At 43.5% G+C, this 18691-nt stretch overlaps 1 long non-coding RNA gene across 1 annotated transcript; it reads left to right on the top strand.

Moving 5' to 3' along the window:
* Positions 1-1961: 1961 nt before the first annotated feature.
* LOC142826836 (uncharacterized) lies at positions 1962-17353 on the top strand. Its single transcript, XR_012901101.1, has 3 exons — positions 1962-2051; positions 16986-17080; positions 17302-17353. It is a non-coding gene; the product is annotated as an uncharacterized LOC142826836 (long non-coding RNA).
* The last annotated feature ends 1338 nt before the right edge of the window (positions 17354-18691 follow it).

Raw genomic sequence — 18691 nt, 5'->3', positions numbered from 1 at the left:
TGGCCGTATGCATGCAAAAGTTTTGCAACCACTGCTGATCGTCCCACAGCTGCATAACTATGTGGTCCCACCAGTCTGTGCTTGTCTCTCAGCGCCAGAACCGGCGTTCCACTGTGTCCTGAGGATTGACTGCCGCCAGCATCTGCCAATTGCTCCATTCAAGTGCTTCATACAAATGTCTGCTCATGGCCGCCTCACATTCTTCCTCACTCCTGCAGGCCCTGGCTAGACTCTGGACACACTGCAGCATAAGGCACGAGATGTTTGCTATGATTGCCATAGCACCTTGCTGCTGAATGGAGTCCATACTTGATCTGCTGTGGTGTCCTCACAGACAACCAGGGGAAAAAGGGCACAAAAAGAGTGTTGTTGCTTTCAAGCAGGGCAGGAGGGAGGAGATGAGTGAACTCTGGGATGCTGAAGACATGTACCCAGAACCACTTGCTGCATTGCCTTTGTCCCATCAGGCACTTGGAGCCTAGCCCAGAATACAAAGGAGCAACTGGAACTGTGAGATAGCTACCCACAGTGCATTGCTGTTAAAGTTGATGGTAGACACCCTACCGGGGACACACTATGTCAAACTATGTCAAACTCTTGCACAACTTTACTTTTTTAATCAGGTGCTAAAAAATAGACCTTAATAAACTCAGCTTAATCTGATAGTGTAGACAAAGGCCTAAACTGATGGAAGAATTCTTCTGTCAACCTAGCTACCACCTTTCCAGGGGGTGGATTGCCTAGACTGGGAGAGGGGAAGCTTTTTCGGGCCAGGGGCCACACATAAACGAGAAGCAAAGAAAAAACAACAACCATCACTGACGTGGTCCCTGACTGAGAAGATGACACTCCCCACATGCACCTCACACAGCAGAGACTAAGAGGAGGGGCAGTGCTGTAGAATTTCAAGTGTAGACAGGCCCTTACTTTTAGTGGGAGTCAGTTCCTCAGAGGCTCCAGAATCTGGAAATTACAAAGGTGCAGTTTGAGCACTGCTGAGAATCCATGTCCTTGTTATGAGTCTGAACTAAAATTGCTGAATCCAATTTACCACCAACACAATCTTCTGGATCTGAAAATCTCTAGACTTGGGAGCAGTTTGTATCTGAATCCCAGCTTTCCGACTCACTGTAATGAGCCTCACCTAAAATCCTGCTTCTGAACAACTCCAAGTTTTGGATTAGTTCCAATCTGAATGTGATGCGTCAGATTCATGCCAAGATTGCTGTAGAGCCAGCAAGCAGGAGAGGAGAAGCCTTGTAGCACAACACCTTCAGAGATGGAATTCCTTCTTTCTTCCTCCCAGAAAGACGAGCCCGGGGTGGGGGGTACAGCATTGGTAGTGATTTCCTTTCAGTGTCTTTACCTATGTAACCATAGAGGAGCTATAGCACAAAAAGCTAGAAGGTGAGCAGAAATTGATCTGGCCTGCACCTGGCCCCTTACTTATCCTATTGCACATCCTGCCATGAGCATGTCAGTGCAGCAGAATCAGGGATTATTACAGAATGGGTCTTGACTCAGTTATGTGTTATTCATTTGAAAAAAGTACTGACAGGCTGGTGTAGTCTTATTTCAGATGCCCAAAATGTGAGCACTCATATTAGTCTACAAAGGAAAGGGAGAGAGACCAGGGTGTAATAAAAGGGAGAGTAAGAGCTGAATCTCACAAATATCAGTTTGCGCTATGAAATTCAGTATCCAGGAAGCTAGACTACTAAAGGACGTGCTACTCTTGGTAGATCCAAAGGCTTAAGTGCTCCATCATAGCCCATGTATTGTGTGGCTGGGTTTGTGTACCACTCTCAACAAGGAGAGGAAGGAGTTAATAAGATTCCTGAGGGAGGAAAATTACCTGCCACAGGGTGAAGGCTTAGTAGCAGGTGTCAGCCCTGAAGGGAGGGGCTGACAATTGCAGTAAGAAACAGGCCAATAAAAGGAAGGGTTTGATGCCTAAGAGAGGGCCTTGCTCCTAATGTAGCCCAAGTAGACCTGAAGCTTGGCTCTCAGAAGAGTCAATTGACAGAGCTCAGTACTGGACAGCCAAGAGGGTGAGAGATTTTGTATCAGTCATATCCCCTCTCTAGAGATGAGTCTCTGCAGGAGTGGAACTTGTTGCTGTGGTATATTTTGTGCTCAGCACTTAGGCAAAATGATGAGGGGAGAAGTAGCTAAAAGGAAACTCCCCCTGCCCTAACTAATCTGCACTAGGCAGGGACTGTTAAGGGAATTCTTCCCACTGTGGGCAAGGGAAGTCTGAGCTATTCCATTACTTTTATGCAATCAATGCCCTTCTGAGGTAATTGCTTTATTCATCCTCTGTATCTTTAAGTGCCACCTTCTACTTGCAACTGAAAGTGAGTTAGCTCACACACAAGGGATAGTGCCTCTTCCAGCTGAGCTGACTCTGGCTCTATAACTGAGTGGGGACTGGGGGGCAAGGAGATGATTCTGTGGCAAATGCTTTGGGGCAGGTCAGAAATCTGGATGCCTGGTTCTAATGTGGCTTTGTTCTGTGACACTGAGTTACTTGCTTCCCCCTTTGTCCTCCCTACAGTCTTCCCAAGGGCAGGGCTTCATTTGTGAGTGCTCAGAAAGCTTGTGGAAGTTTTTAGAGAGATGATATTGTTACTGATGGCATTTCTCTGGCTGAAATAAAACGTCCCCTTTAGCTGGGCTGAGCTGTACCCACCAACTGGGAGGGGAGAAAAGATGACGGTGCAAAGGAGGCAGCAGCCATTTAATGAGCCTCCTCCCCATTAGTGTCGACACGGTTGTGTAACAGGGACACTGGGGCTGGATGCTGGCAGTCACTATTCAGCCTGCTTTTGAGTTGCCCATGCTCTGTGCTGACCACCCTAGAGAAATAACTTGCTCTTTGCTGCTGTGTCTGACCAGACTTGCGGCTGTGCAGAGAATGAGGTAAGAAGCAAACTGAGGTGAGAAGGGGGAGATAATCCAGCTTTTTCTTTGGAGCACGTATTGAAGCTGTGACCAGTATAATAGCCTCACAACCCCCTGAGCTGTGCCACCTGTAAATGCATTAACTGGTATGTACTGCCCCTTATGTCACAATAAACAGAGATCTGTGGCATATTTGCAACATAGAAAATTGAAGTTCTCTCTCAAATTTACCTTAACATTCTATAGGTTAATTCTATCCTCATTTGCACTATAAATCCAATGTAATTCCATTGATGTAAAAAAATTGGGTTACTCTGGATTTTTATCTATGTACCAAAGACTAGACCTGGATTTAAGTATATGAAAATATGACCAGCACATTTACAGAGTCTTACTTATACATAAAGTACTCAAGTAACTTTTGAATATACAATACATAAAATCATGCCTTTCTTCTAAGAGTCTGTGCCCATATCACTTTAGCTGTTCTCTGAACTCCACTTGTACTTATAATTAAATGAGGATTTTTTTTCCCTCTCCCTCTTCTCACCTGTTGGTATTGCCAAGTGCTAGTTATTAACTGATGTATTTACAGTGGCGAGTGAAGTGATCACTGTACACTTAAAGTTCTTTAAGTTTGAAAGTGATATAAAATTATCAATGAACCTAAACTTCATTCCCAAATCCCTTAATAAACTAGGATTCAAATTTTCAAGAACAAACCTATTACTCGTAGGGAAATTGATGCTAAGATTAATTTGGCCCATTCTGGGGTATGAGCATCATGCGCATGTAAAATATCTTCTCGTTTATAGTTTCTCTGAATAACTTTTATTGATGAAATGGATGTTTATTATGCAGTATAAGTGATGGGATAATCCACAGCTCAAAGCGTGGGATCAAACTTCTCATGCCTGTGGCTGTTCCTCTTTAGTCCCATGTGTGTTTCATCCTCTTTATGGTTTGTATATGGGTTAAGGGTTAGAGAAGAGGATTATTTTATGCTGCTTTGTTTATTTTAATAGCATTTTGTCACTTTTTCCATTAGTTGTTACCGGAAAATAGAACAGTACAAAAATAAACCCTATGTATCATCATTTCATTTACATAATTATCAAAAGGCCTAGGTCCAGACTGCATCCCAATTGTTTAAGTCTCTGTACAAACACACAGTGAGAGGCAGTCCTGCCCAATCTGGAATAATGTCATTCCAGTGCTTTTTACATTAGCATAGCCAACTGACTAGAAAATTGTGGTAACACAGTATTATATTTGCTTTGGTATAGCTATTTGAGATCAACACCAGGAGGAAGGCATAGGGTTGTCCTTGACTAGTTGTCACCAAGTAAAAAATTATGTGCCTTGTCTCCACATATGTGCTCACTGCAGAGTTAACTGGCATTAACTCTGCATCTGGGTTAGCCTAGCTTGTGTGTGGTCAGCCTTGGAGCAAAACCCAACCTGAAAGTATGGATGGAATTTTCACATCCAGATTTTCATCAGAGGCCCAGGAGTAGGTGAAAGAATTTATGCGAACCAGCACCACTTCTCCATATGCCATTTTAGAAGGGTTTCTCTGTCCCCTGCTACAGCGGCCCCTGGCTCTGTAACTGCTGTTTTCTCACCGAGGTCCTCATTGCTGGTGCATTTACTCACATGTGTTGCTAGGTCTTCTTGGAATATCTGTGCTGCAGTGAGCTGCAATGCTCTGAATTCTCTCCTGGTGCATTGGGCGAACTTGTCTGACCTTCAGGGTGCATGGGGTGATTGTAGAAAGGCACTGGAATACCTCAATGATTTTGTCTGAATTCTCCTGGCAAAGTGGGGGGAAGGAGGAGGAGAGGTATCAGAAGTGAAAGTAAGCGGGTGCGCAGCTCCAGCAAGAGCTGCTGAGCTGCGGGGGGAAAAGCCAGCAGGGAGCTGTGTAAAGAGCTGGCAAGGACCCAGGTTGCAATAGGACAGTACCTGTAAGAAATTTTAAGTTGCTTTCACTGCTGGGAGGTACCAGCCTGAGTGAACAGGGATTTCAGCCTATTGACCCAGCCCCAGATGAAAGTCAGACAAGGTGTAGGAGGGGAAATGGAGAATGAGAAGTGACAGAACAAGGAATAGCACCCTTTTTGCTTTTTTCATCTCCAGATGCTGTACAAGCAGCAGTTCAGAGCTGCATCTGTCCTGTAAAGAAAGGAAAGAGTATTAATCCCCAATGCACAGAATGGTGAAGTGACCTGTCCAGGTAACACAGGAAGTTACTGTTAGAGAAGAATAATGGTCTGGTAGTTAGGTTGCCTGTCATGGGACTTAGGCAACCCATGTTCAATTCACTGCTCTGCCACCTTAGACAAGTCATGCAGTGTCTCAGAGTATGTCTACACTACAGAGTTTTTTTCAGAAAAACAGCTGTTTTTCCGAAAACTTAAATTATGTCCACACGGCAATCACATTCTTTTGAAAGAACAGAGGGGTTTTTCCAGTATTGGTAATCCTCTATATGAGGAAGAAGCTCTTTCAGAAAAAGGTGTGTGTGGATGGAGAAGAGGGTGTTTTTTTGGAAGAAGAGGAAAAAGCACATGTGCCCTGACGGCCACTCTGTCCATAATAATCACAGCTTAAATGTGAGAGCATCCATTCAGTGTGGACGCTATCTTTTGAAAAAGCAGATCGCTTTTTCGATGCACTTTGGCAGAAGTGCTCTTTCGGAAGAAGTTTTGTTGGAAGATCTCTTCTGGAAAAACTTCTTTTGAAAAAGGCCTGTAGTCTAGATGTAGCCTTAGTTCCCCATCATTAAAAATGGGTTAATGGCACTATTCTAACAGGAATGTTGTGAGGATAAATGCACTAAAATTACGAGGTGCTTAGGCACTATGTGAATGGGGGCCATAAAGAACCATAGAAAGTTACTGGAAGTGCATGGGAGTCAAAAACAAGAGTTCTGCTTCCCAGATTCCACCTATATCCATTAAACTACACTGTCTACTTCACATTCATAAAACTTTTTCATGCACTTCAGTGAGTCCCCTCCTGTTTTAGTTTCCAGCTTACAAGTTGCTTTATAGGCAATGAAAATAGAGCAAAGACAGTGTCAGATTTATCTGAGCACTTACACGAAAATAACAATGCCAGTTTAGTGGCACTATGCAATAATCCACTTCTCTCCATGGAAATTGGATTATCCCAAAGTGAAATAGCACAACTGTGCTCTTATCACGTTGCTACGCAGCATGTTCAACCTTCACTTGATAAAGCTTGGATGTGGAGAATGTCCACACATCTATTTTGTAAATCACTCAGAAAATAATTCAATGCCACTGCAGGCAAGACGCATACAGCCACAATCCAAATTGAGCTCAGATACTAAAGGTCAGACACTGATGCTATAAACTAGGGATGTAATAGCATAGTCAATTAACTGATTAACCGATTAGCAAAAGCTTATAGGTTAATGCTGTAGACTACACGCATTTCCCTTCCCCCACCCTTGCCAGTACATTTTTTTTTTTTTTTTTTTTTTTTTAAGCAAGCTGGCCAGCAGCCCAGCTCAATTCTGGCTTGCACCAAGTCCAGAACCAGTCCTGCTACGGCTCTGCATTTAAAGTGTATTAAGAGCCTGGCTCAGTTCTGGCTCATGGCAGGTCCAGGAGCTCAGACCCACCTTAGACAGGCTGCTGCCATCCTGTTCTGCTGCCTCTTTATCAGAGGCAGCAGCACTGGGCAACAGGCAGCCAGTCCACAGGGGAGCTGGTTTTTAAACTAGCTCAGCTCACGGACCAGCTCCTGCCTGACACCCTGCACTGCTGCCTCTGATACAGAAGCTGCCCCGGGGGACTATAGAATAGTTGATTAACCGATAAGAATTCACAATATTTAATATCCCTACTATAAACTGATAATGGGGCACAAGCCTGGGCATTGAGAGTTTTGAGTTCTGATCTTTAATGGAGCCTCCTCCTTTCTGTAGGGTGTACTAATGTGTGCGATGACTGCCCAGAAGTGCCCACGCAATGACACAGGGTTAGAGTTTAGTCCCTGCCTCTCTGAGTGACATGCCTGATGGATGAGTCCCTGATTCAGCTAAATGCGTAAGTGCTTTGCTGAATTGGGGCCAAAATGTGCATCTTGTGCAGGACACAGCTGTCCGGCAAATAGCTTCAAATATTTTATTGGTGTATTTAAGCCTAAATGATTAAAAAGATGGCCATCCAAGGGTCTAGATGCCCAAACACATTTATACAATAAAACTCTTACCGTATTGATCATTCCAGCAGGAACTCTGCCAACCAGCAGCCTACAGAGGCTCTTTTCCCCGACTTCATCATTCTGGAAAGCAAAATCTAGCCTCCTCCAAACACCCCATCAAAGAGATGACTCTGGCTCTGAGCTAGGAAGGCTGCCCAACTTTGATTTTTCAGGCCAAGAAGGGGAAGCCCATCCTGGGGAGCCTCTCTGCTGGAAGCCCCCTTCTCTTTTATAACAAGGGGATCCACCTTGAATGCCCCTGCTAACTAGAGCTAGAGGAGTGCGGCATGGAAAGAGGCAATCCCTCTTCTAGGCCAGTGCGGCCCATTTAGGGTTCTTTAAATCTAAACCATCACTTCAAGCCTCATCCGGAAACCAACAGGCAGCCAGTGCAAACTGGTAGGATATGCTCCCAGCGAGGTGCCTCACTCAGCCAGTGAGGTGGGGTGCTCTGCACCAGCTTCCACCTCTAAAAGGATTGGAGGGGTATTGTGTCCAGCACAATACTTATGTCTCTAGCTTACTGGCTTTCTTTTTAAAGAGTGTAGCTGATGCTATTTAAATAAAAGGATAGTCCGAGAACAACTGTGCAAGTCTCTGTACACACAGTGAGACAGTCCCTGCCCCGATCTAGAACAGTCATCCTTGACAAAAAAAGTGGGTTTTTTTTACATTGGCACAGCCCTCAGATGAGAAAATTGTGGTGACACTGTACTATGTTTGCTTCACTGTAGCTAGCTGAGAGAAACTCCAGGGCTACGTCTAGAGTGATGGAATGGAGAAGACAGAGTCCGTTTGGGCAAAAATCACATTGGGGAAGAAAACTATCAGATCCTCCCCTGGGATAGTGCTTGGGGTGTGTTATAGACCACCAGGATCCAATTTGGATATGGATAGAGACCTCTTTAATGTTTTTAATGAAGTAAATACTCATGGAAACTGTAATCATGGGAGATTTCAACTTTCCAGATATAGACTGGAGAACAAGTGCTAGTAATAATAATAGGGCTCAGATTTTCCTAGATGTGATAACTGATGAATTCCTTCATCAAGTAGTTGCTGAACCAACAAGGGGGAATGCTATTTTAGATTTGGTTTTGGTGAGTAGCGAGGACCTCATAGATGAAATGGTTGTAGGAGACAACCTTGGCTCAAGTGATCATGAGCTAATTCAGTTTAAATTAAATGGAAGGATAAACAAAAATAAATCTGAGACTAGGGTTTTTGATTTCAAAAAGGCTAACTTTAGTAAATTAAGGAAATTAGTTAGGGAAGTTGATTGGACTAAAGAAATTATGGATCTTAAAGTGGAGGAGGCTGGAATTATTTTAAGTTAAAGTTGCAGAAGCTGTCAGAAGCCTGTATCCCTAGAAAAGGGAAAAAATTTATAGGCAGGTGTGTTAGACCAAGCTGGATGAGCAAGCATCTCAGAGAGGTGATTAAGAAAAAGCAGAAAGCATATAAGGAGTGGAAAATGGGAGGGATCAGTAAAGAAAGCTACCTTATTGAGGTTAGAACATGTAGGGATAAAGTGAGACAGGCTAAAAGTCAGGTAGAGTTGGACCTTGCAAAGGGAATTAAAACCAATAGTAAAAGGTTTTATAGCCATATAAATAGGAAAAAAACAAAAAAAGAAGTAGGACCGCTAATTACTAAGGATGGAGTGGAGGTTAAGGATAATCTAGGAATGGCCCAATATTTGAACAAATTCTTTGCTTCAGTCTTTAATGAGGCTAATGAAGAGCCTAAGGATAATGGTAAGTTAACAAATGGGACTAAGGATGTGGAGGTAGATATTACCATATCCGAGGTAAAAGCCAAACTTGAACAGCTTAATGGTAGTAAATCGGGGGGCCCAGATAATCTTCATCCAAGAATATTAAAGGAACTGGCACGTGAACTTGCAAGTCCATTAGCAAAATTTTTTAATAAATCTCTAAACTCAGGGGTTGTACCATTTGACTGGAGAATTGCTAATATAGTTCCAATTTTTAAGAAGGGGGGGGAAAAAGCGAGCCGGGTAACTATAGGCCTGTTAGTTTGACATCTGTAGTATGTACGATCCTGGAAAAAATTTTGAAGGAAAAAGTAGTTAGAGACATTGAGGCTAATGGCAATTGGGACAAACTACAACATGGTTTTACAAAAGGTAGATCGTGCCAAACCAACCTGATCTCCTTTTTTGAGAAAGTAACAAATTTTTTTAGATAAAGGAAATGCAGTGGATCTAATCTACCTTGAATTTAGTAAGGCATTTGATACAGTACCACATGGGGAATTATTGGTTAAACTGGAAAAGATAGGGATTAATATGAAAGTTGAGAGGTGGATAAGCAACTGGTTAAAGGGGAGACTACAGCGGGTCATATTGAAAGGTGAACTGTCAGGTTGGAGGAAGGTTACTAGTGGAATTCCTCAGGGATCAGTTTTGGGGCCAATTTTATTTAATCTTTTTATTGCTGATCTTGGCACCAAAGGGGAAGTGTCCTAATAAAATTTGTGGATGACACAAAGTTGGGAGCTATTGCCAATTCAGAAAAGGATCGGGATATCATACAGGAAGATCTGGATGATCTTGTAAATTGGAGTGATAGCAATAGGATGAAATTTAATAGTGAGAAGTGTAAGGTTATGCATTTAGGGATTAATAATAAGAATTTTAGTTATAAGCTGGGGACACATCAGTTGGAAGTAACGGAGGAGGAGAAGGACCTTGGAGTCCTGGTTGATTATAGAATGACTGAGCCGCCATTGTGACATGGCCGTGAAAAAGGCTAATACGGTCTTGGACTGTATTAGGGCGAGGTATTTCCAGTAGGGATAAGGAGGTGTTAGTGCCATTATACAAGGCATTGGTGAGACCCCATTTGGAATACTGTGTGCAGTTCTGGTCTCCCATGTTTAAGAAGGATGAATTCAAACTGGAACAGGTACAAAGAAGGGCCACTAGGATGATCCGAGGAATGGAAAACCTGTCTTATGAAAGGAGACTCAAGGAGCTTGGCTTGTTTACTTTAACCAAAAGAAGGCTGAGGGGGAACATGATTGCACTTTTTAAATATATTAGAGGGATAAATACCAGGGAGGGAGAGGAATTATTTAAGTTTAATACCAATGTGGACACAAGAACAAAGGATATAAGCTGGCTAGTAGGAAGTTTAGACTTGAGATTAGACGAAGGTTTCTAACCATTAGAGGAGTGAAGTTCTGGAACGGCCTTCCAAGGGAAGTAGTGGGGGCAAAAGATCTAGCTGGCTTCAAGATTAAACTAGATGGGTTTATGAAGGGGATGGTTTGATGAGATAACAGGATCTTGGTAACTAATTGTCCATTCATTATCAGTGGGAAATAGGTCAATGGAGGGATGATAGGAGTTACTATAGAGAACTTTCTGGGTGTCTGGCTGGTGAGTCTTGCCCACATTTTCAGGGTTCAGCTGATTGCCATATTTGGGGTTGGGAAGGAATTTTCCTCCAGGGTAGATGGGCAGAGGCCCTGGAGGTTTTTTGCCTTCCTCTGTAGCATGGGGTACAGATCACAGCTGGAGGATTCTCTGCATCTTGGGGTCTTCAAAGTATTTGAAGGCTTCAATATCTGAGATATAGGTGAGAGGATTATTCTAGGAGGGGTGGGTGAGATTTTGTGGCCTGCACTGTGCAGGGGGTCAGACTAGATGATCATAATGGTCCCTTCTGACCTTAAAGTCTATGAGATTGGCATGGTTTTCCGGAAATGCTTTTAACGGAAAAGTTTTCCGTTAAAAGCATTTTCGGAACAGAGCGTCTGGATTGGCACGGACGCTTTTCCGCAAAAGCACTTTTTGCAGAAAAGCGTCCGTGCCAATCTAGATGCGCTTTTCCGCAAAAAAGCCCCGATCGCCATTTTCGTGATCAGGGCTTTTTTGCAGAAAACAAATCTGTGCTGTCTACACTGGCCTTTTTGCGCAAAAGTGTTGTGCAAAAGGACTTTTGCCCAAATGGGAGCAGCATAGTATTTCCGTAAGAACACTGACAATCTTACATGAGATCGTCAGTGCTTTTGCGGAAATTCAAGCGGCCAGTGTAGACAGCTGGCAAGTTTTTCCGGAAAAGCGGCTGATTTTCTGGAAAAACTGGCCAGTCTAGACACAGCCCAGGTGGAAGGCATAGGGTTGACCTTAACAAGCTGTCGCTAAGTAAAAAATGGTGTGCGTTGTCTCCATATATGTCCTCACTGCAGAGTTAACCTGGGTTCACTCGAGACCCCGGTTAGCCTAGCAGCTAGCATGTGAGTGTGTGGGAGACATGTTGCAAAACCCAACCTGAGTTACTAGGTCCTCAGTGGTGATGCGTTTAAGCATGTGAGTTGCTAGATCTTCTGGGGGCCTACTGAAAACTGGTAGGATGTGCAAACAATTGCAAAAGGAAGCATTCAAAAATCCATAAATGCCAAAGCTATATTTGCTCATGGAACTAAAATCCTGGGAGTTGGCTCAAGCCAGAGGGCTGGAAGGTTGGGGAGAAGGCTTACCGGAACTGCCCAGCTGGTGGCTCCTCATGGGCAGGGGGGAAGGGACCTGGTCTGGGCTACCTGGTGGCTCCTCATGGAGGGTCAGGAGCCCCCTGGAATCTGGCCAGCAGGGCTCCCCTCCCCATCTGGTGCTGCAGACGAGGGCCAGGGATGAGGGGGTTTTGGGCAGGGGACTACTTACCTGGGCCAGAGGCTGGTACTATGAAGAGCTCAGGCTCCAGCTGGCCTCTCTTCCTGGTGCAGCCGCCCTCCTGTGGTCATTCTGCAGTATAACTGCACACACACTCGCTGCCCCTAGTGGTCATTGCAGAGTATACTATCTCTCCTATCAGACCCCTCCCTTTCCATGTTATGGAAAACAATCAAATTCCAGGCTCATCCCATTTTCCTAGCACAGCCAAAACCCGACCTTGCTTTAAGTTATGATAAGAGAAAGCTGCCTACCAAATTTGGTGGTCCTAGCTCTTACCATTTAGGAGGAGCTCTTGAATAAAAGGACTCACAAACAGACAGACAGATACACAAACGCTCTGTTTATATCTTCCAGCCTCATTCACTGAGTAACTTTCAGCCTGCAGACTGAAGGAACCACTCATATACTAATATTAGTTTGAGATCATGGAAATGAAGTCTATCCTAATGAATATACACAAAGAAGATAGATAAGGTCTCACTTTGCCTCTTTCTGACATCTTAACGTTAATCTCAATGTAGCTTTTTATATGTAATATTCTTATTAATGCAATATACTATTTTGGTAAATACAAAACTGTTCTACAAAGTATGTACTTCAGTTATCTGGTGGGGGAAACTTTTAATAGGGGAGAGAAATACAAACATTTCAACTAGCTCGCATATAAATGAACCACTCCACATTGAAATGCAACCGCCATACTCATGTTAAAAACATGTAGAAGGCATATTTTGGTAGAGAATGGTGGAGTCAATCCCTACCCTTACAAAGTGTGCCACGTGGAGCAGTTAATGTACACAAAGGACCATAGGCTTAGAGTTTGGTACAAAAAAGAAGCATGTACAACACAGTAAAACCTACATGGTACTCAGCTTATCTGCCTTGGAATGTTGACCGGCTCAGACAACCCTGGGGCAATTTGAAGCTATGGTTCCAGGGAGTCTAGGGATTTCAAAGCTACTAATCTTCCAGATAACTAATTGGCAAAGAGAGAGGCATCAGTGTCTGTTTGCATCTAGCAAATGGGATTGTACAGTACAGGTTTTCTCAATGTCACAAAAATAGCTGTGTGTGTGTCTAGTGGTTAGATCAGGGATTGGGCGTCAGGACACCTTACCTCTGATTTGCTGTGTGACCCTGAAGCAAGTCATGTGATCCTGTTTTTATTTGCGATGTCTCAGTTTTTGAGCTCATTTTGAGACACTTTGAACTTGATACTCAGAAGTGTCAGGCAATTGCAACTTCCATGTCCTTCACTGGGAGATGCAGTTTGCTTAAGCCCTGAGATGAGATACCCTAAACCCACTGGCCACTTGTGAAAAGTACACAAGGTGAGAGGCAAACCTCTGATGCCCTGACTTTTAAAGGAAAAATATTTACAGGGACTGCAGGAGGGAGGAGCCGCAAAAAGGGAGTGGTATAATGGTTTAACTGTTAGTTTCTAAGGGAATTTGAAGGCCTTAGATGAAAGGCTCTAGAGAAATGCAAAGTATTATCAACAATGCAAAACGTTTAGATTCCTCTTCCAGAGGGGGGAAAAGTATAAGAAGAAATTAGCAGAGAAAGGCCAGTGTTTCTGTGTTTGTCTTTGTCCTGGCTGGGGTTAGTTTTCTGTTAATGGAGTCAGGGCCTTATCTTCTAAGGTGAGCTCATTAAAACTACAAGACAAACCAGTAGGGGGTGCAAGAGCTGTAATTACAGCCCCAGAGGTGGATGAAAATGCAGTTACAGACAATCACATCGTATTCTCTGGGTCTTCCATAAGTGAATTACCCTTACAAAATAAACCACAGATTCCCTTAGGTTGTCTTTTTAACCTCTTCCAAAGAGAGCTACTGGTCAAACAGATCTCATTTTATCTCCCCTGCCTGGCTTGTTGGCTACATGTAATTTTATTCTCTGAAGACTTCAGAGATAAGAGGGCTGGATGGAGAGAAAAGAGAAACAGCGTTTTAGTGCAAGCTGCAGGTGCTGGGCTGTTTTGATGTGAAGGTCATTCTACTGTCTAAAGGCTGAAGATTAGGCCTGCAAATGTACGTGCAACTCCCACTAAAGTCAAGAGGAGCTATTTATATAGTTGAGGGCCTCTATTGCATCACACACACTGCTTGCAGATGTATTGGTCCCACAATAAATATGGATCAGGTAGGTAAATGGGGCACTCTTACAGTTTTTAATGCTCAAGCATGCACATACCCTCTAGCTTCTGAACCAGCATGGTCCTGAGTTCAGGTTCTGCCAGATGAGTAAAAAGCTTGGCTTCCCTGTGTGTGCACAGTACACAACACATTGTCTAAGCAGATAGATGTATGTGAGGAAGGCTTAGGAGGCCTATCTAGCAGCAAGAATGGAATATTGGGACTCTGTGCTCCTGGGTTCTTATCCTGACTCTGCTATAGACTGTGCTAAGTGACCTTGGGTAAGTCTGCTCTGTGTGCCTTCATTTAATACAATTCAGCTGTGTTACACACTATGATTAAAAAGTGCTATGTAGCCATTAAATGTTATGCACAGGTTAATAACTAATATGTGCTTGCATTTATACAGTGGGTTGAATCTCAAAGTGTAAACCTTTGTAAACTCCATGATACCAAGTTCACTTCATCTGCTACTGAAATGTATCCACTTACAGGGTGGAACTTGGCAGCTGAAATGTGGTTATGACACTGGAGTCCCTGATAAGTTGCCAGATAGAAAGAACTTTCAGCCCAATAAACCTGGACTCAATTTAATCCACTAATCTAGAGGTGAAAGTCTCTGCATGCCGTTACTGCTCTTCAGAGTCGCCCAGTTCCCCTAACAAACGTCTGTTTTGGGTTTTTTAAACTTGCACTGCTCAGCTAGATGCTGAAAGTATTTTCTGGTTCTCCCTAGACTGCTTTACCACTTTCCACACAACGCACAGGGAGAGGGTATTTTTCTTTTCATTGTTGCCCTTAGCAACTAAACAATCAGATGGAACTTTGACTGTTACTCCCCATCTACATCAGCAGAAGTAGAATTAGCCTGTTCTTTTCACCCAAGACATCTTAGTGGTGAATTTGCAGTGTTGCGATGCATGCCTACATTGTAGCGCACATTTGTAATCACAACATAAGGAGTATGTTGTGCCAAGGGATTAAGTGTATAGTGTCCCAAAGTGGTTTTGTGACCCCTGGGTCAGATTATGCTGCAAGGGGCTCTGGAATTCGGAAAAAGGTGATGGGGTCTTTCACTCCCGAGTCACAACTGGTGGTAGTTGCTTAATGAGAAGTGAAAGTGGATAACTTCAGTCCAATTCCTAGTAGCCAAGTGTCCATGTCAGACACCCACACAACAGGCAAGAGCTATTCCCGAGCAGGCAGTTGAGTGCAGAGGTCAAGGATGTCAAACTCATTAAGGACCCCCCCCCCCATCCCCCAATGAGATGCTTCTGTCCAGCTCAGGGGTAAAGTACTCGGGCAGCGCAACATGTGAGGAGAATGTTGCCTGGGCCGTATCTGTTTTCTAAATTGATAGTCTCGAGGATTGTTGATCCAATCCCTTTCATCAGCATTTACAAAGAAGGGACATGTTGAGTTCTGAGCCAATGTTCCCTCTAATCTTTTCCATCCATGTGCAGTTTTTTTCCATCTATGGGCACTGAGGCATGTGCGGCTGTGCCCCACCAATAGAAACAAAACACCTAACTATGGGTGCTCTGCTAATCAGCTGGGTTGCGTTGTAATCTTTCCTGAGTGGCTGCACAAGCGCACAGCTTCCAAGGGAATGCTGTTCTAAGCACCTTACTTGCAAAGCTAATGCAAATGCTAGCACCGCACTCTTGCCTTGGAAACAATTCCCTTAGTCATTCTATAAATTACATCTTAGTAGTGTCCTGTATTGAGAGCTGTTGCTATGAAAGGCACTACGGCAAAGTGCTTTACATATTCTGTGCACCACATACAGGGATCACTTACTGCAACACAACTTCTTTCTCAGTGGAACATGTTAGCTGGTTAGGTGCTCCTAGCAACACTACATAATGGTTTTGGACAGGCAAGAAGGGAAAATCTGTATCCAACAGAATTTTGGTAGGTCAGACATTGTGAGGGTGACTTGGAACGTGAGGATTAACACACTTAACTGAAAAGTACAACAGTAGTTTCTTTGAAAGTCAGCATCTCTAACAGCTCACTGTGTCCAAGCAACAAGTTCAGGCTAGGGATGTAAGCAAGTAGTTGACTAACCGATAAGCCAAGGCATATCAGTTAGTCAAGTCAACTATTTGCATTCCACCCCCCACCCCCTGCTGCTTAGTGGGAGCCAGTGCTGGGGGGAGCCGGATTAAAAGCCAATTCCCCCCAGCATCTTCTCTATGCTGCTGCCTCCTCCCTTCCCTTCCTCATTCCCACACTGCTGATTCTATCAGAGGCAGCAGTGTGGGGTGGGGGAGGAGTGGCAGGGGAGGCTGCTGCAAAGCCAGGCTTGCTCAGTCCCAGTTCACACCGGATCCGGAACCTACTTCTGCCCAGCTCTTACTACATTTAAACTGCAGAGCTGCAGCAGGGGTTGGTCCCAGACCCGGCATGAGCCAGGACTGAGCGCCTTCACTTAACGACTAAACATGTAGTTGATTTTTTTAAAATGTATCGACTACACGATTAGTGAAATACCTGCTTCTTAACATTCCTAGTTAAGGCACTGATTCACTCTTGATTCAAGGGCCTTATCTAGACCACTGGCTCCAGACTACTATACTTTTTTTTTCAGGAGTCTGATTTGCCTTGTGTACTCCAAAGTTACGCCTCACTTAAACTACTTGCTTGCACAAATGGAAAAAATACAAAAATGTTTTGCAGCACACTATTTCTGAAAAAATGCTTTTTTCATTTTTACCATATAATTACAAAATAAATCCATTGCACAATATTTATATTCCGTACATTTCAGTGTATAGTCTATAGAGCAGTATAAATAAGAAGTATGAAATGTTAGTTTGTTGACTTTGCTAGTACACTTTATGTAGTCAGTTGTAAAACTGGGCAAATATCTAAATGAGTAAATATACCCCTTGAAAAACCTCTGCAAACTGTACCCCTGCTCGAGAACCGCTGGTCTAGAGTAGGATTTAAGGTATAGCGTTAGCATGTGTTAGCTAACATGTTCTACAAATCTTGCATAGGCAAGGCATGCTGCCTTTAACTCATGCTGACCTGGCTTAGCTGACACCTCGAAGAGAAGATGATGTTTAATGGGATCAACATAGAATATATTTAGGTAAGCTCTGCTGAGTTTACACTAGATTTTTAATATGTTTTACTTAGCACCTTTCAAGTCCTAATCTGGAGAGAATGCTTCTTATTGGATCATCAATACTTGGGTTTGCCTTGGCGCTCTCCTATCTTAGTTCAGCAAAATGCTTTTTCACTCAGATGGAATTGGAAACACAGAATGTATTCTGATCGATAAAATGCTGAATTGTGCTTTTCCTTGTCCAGGCACTTCACAAATCAGAGATGGGAGGAGGGAGCGAGACTCCTGTGATGCAAAGTAAGTAACATAACTGACCGGAGCTTGGGGAGAGGGGCGGATAAGAGGAGTTCCGCTGTACCAGCATGGCATAACATGACCTGACTTGTATAGTTGTTTGGAGTTTTGTAGCTGTTGGTCCAAAGATAATAGAGAAATAAGGTGGGTGAGGTAATAGCTTTGGACGCTTGGTTGAAAGCTTGCGAGCTTTGCAGAGAGCTGAAGAAAAACTTGGTGAAGCCCAGAAGCTTGCCCCTTCCATCAACAGAAGTTGAACTAATAAAACATGACCTTGGTGGATCTCCAAGTTACTGTTTTGTTTGACCAATTCCACAAGCCAAATACAGAGAAGGATTGGAACTTAACTTCATTCACAAGTTTAATTCTTATGCAAATGTTATGGGATGGCTCCCATATTATCAACCAACCAAACAGTGAAGGTGTTAATGGTTCTTGATGTCTGTGTAGAATCTGGTGTTGGTCATCTTCCTTTTCAAGGGCAAACTAATGGTTCTTATCCACCTCTTGTAGCTATTTAGCCTTTTAGGTGCTACTAGACTATTTGTTTTTTAATTCTATCCTGGCTATCCCTCTGAAACTTATCTACTCACTGTCTCTTTTTTTTTTCTTCCTCCCCTCCATTTTTTCCTTCTTCCTCTCTTTCCCCCCCCCCCCCCCCCCCCCCCCGCCCTTCCCTTCCTTATTCTTGGATCTGGACTTCCCACACTCCAGTCATCTGAAGAAGTGGGTTGCGCCCACGAAAGCTCATGATACCATCTATATCAGTAAAAGCGGCAAGGAGTCCTGTGGCACCTTATAGACTAACTGCAGTGGAGGAGCATAAGCATAAGCTTTCATAGGCAAAGACCCACTTCGTCAGATGCATGCATCTGACGAAGTGGGTCTTTGCCTATGAAAGCTTATGCTTCAATACATCTGTTAGTCTATAAGGTGCCACAGGACTCCTTGCCGCTTTTGCAGATTCAGACTAACACAGCTACCCCTCTGATACTTGATCTATATCAGTGTTTCTCAAACTATGCTCCGCGAGACCTCTCCAGGAGCTCTGTGAGGTTGACAAACTCAAAACATCAATAGGTACAAAACATACAATCAGTGGACTGCTGGAACTCCACATAAATTTTTATGCATATAAAGGGCTCCAGAGCCCAAAAAATTTGAGAACCGCTGATCTACATATTTTGTTAGTCTTTCAGGTGCTACTAGACTATCTGTTGTTTTTTAAGTTTTTCCTGTTTCAAACTAACTTGGCTGCCCCTCTGAAGACCTAGTTCTATAGTCAGAGATCAAAATGACCACTGCAGGTCGGTTTCTTTACAGGGGATGTAAGTGGATTTA

This window comes from Pelodiscus sinensis, chromosome 1, assembly GCF_049634645.1.
Source record: "Pelodiscus sinensis isolate JC-2024 chromosome 1, ASM4963464v1, whole genome shotgun sequence".
Taxonomy (NCBI): Eukaryota; Metazoa; Chordata; order Testudines; family Trionychidae; genus Pelodiscus; species Pelodiscus sinensis.
Note: the sequence above shows the minus strand (reverse complement) of the source record. Positions and strands in the feature narration are given on the sequence as shown.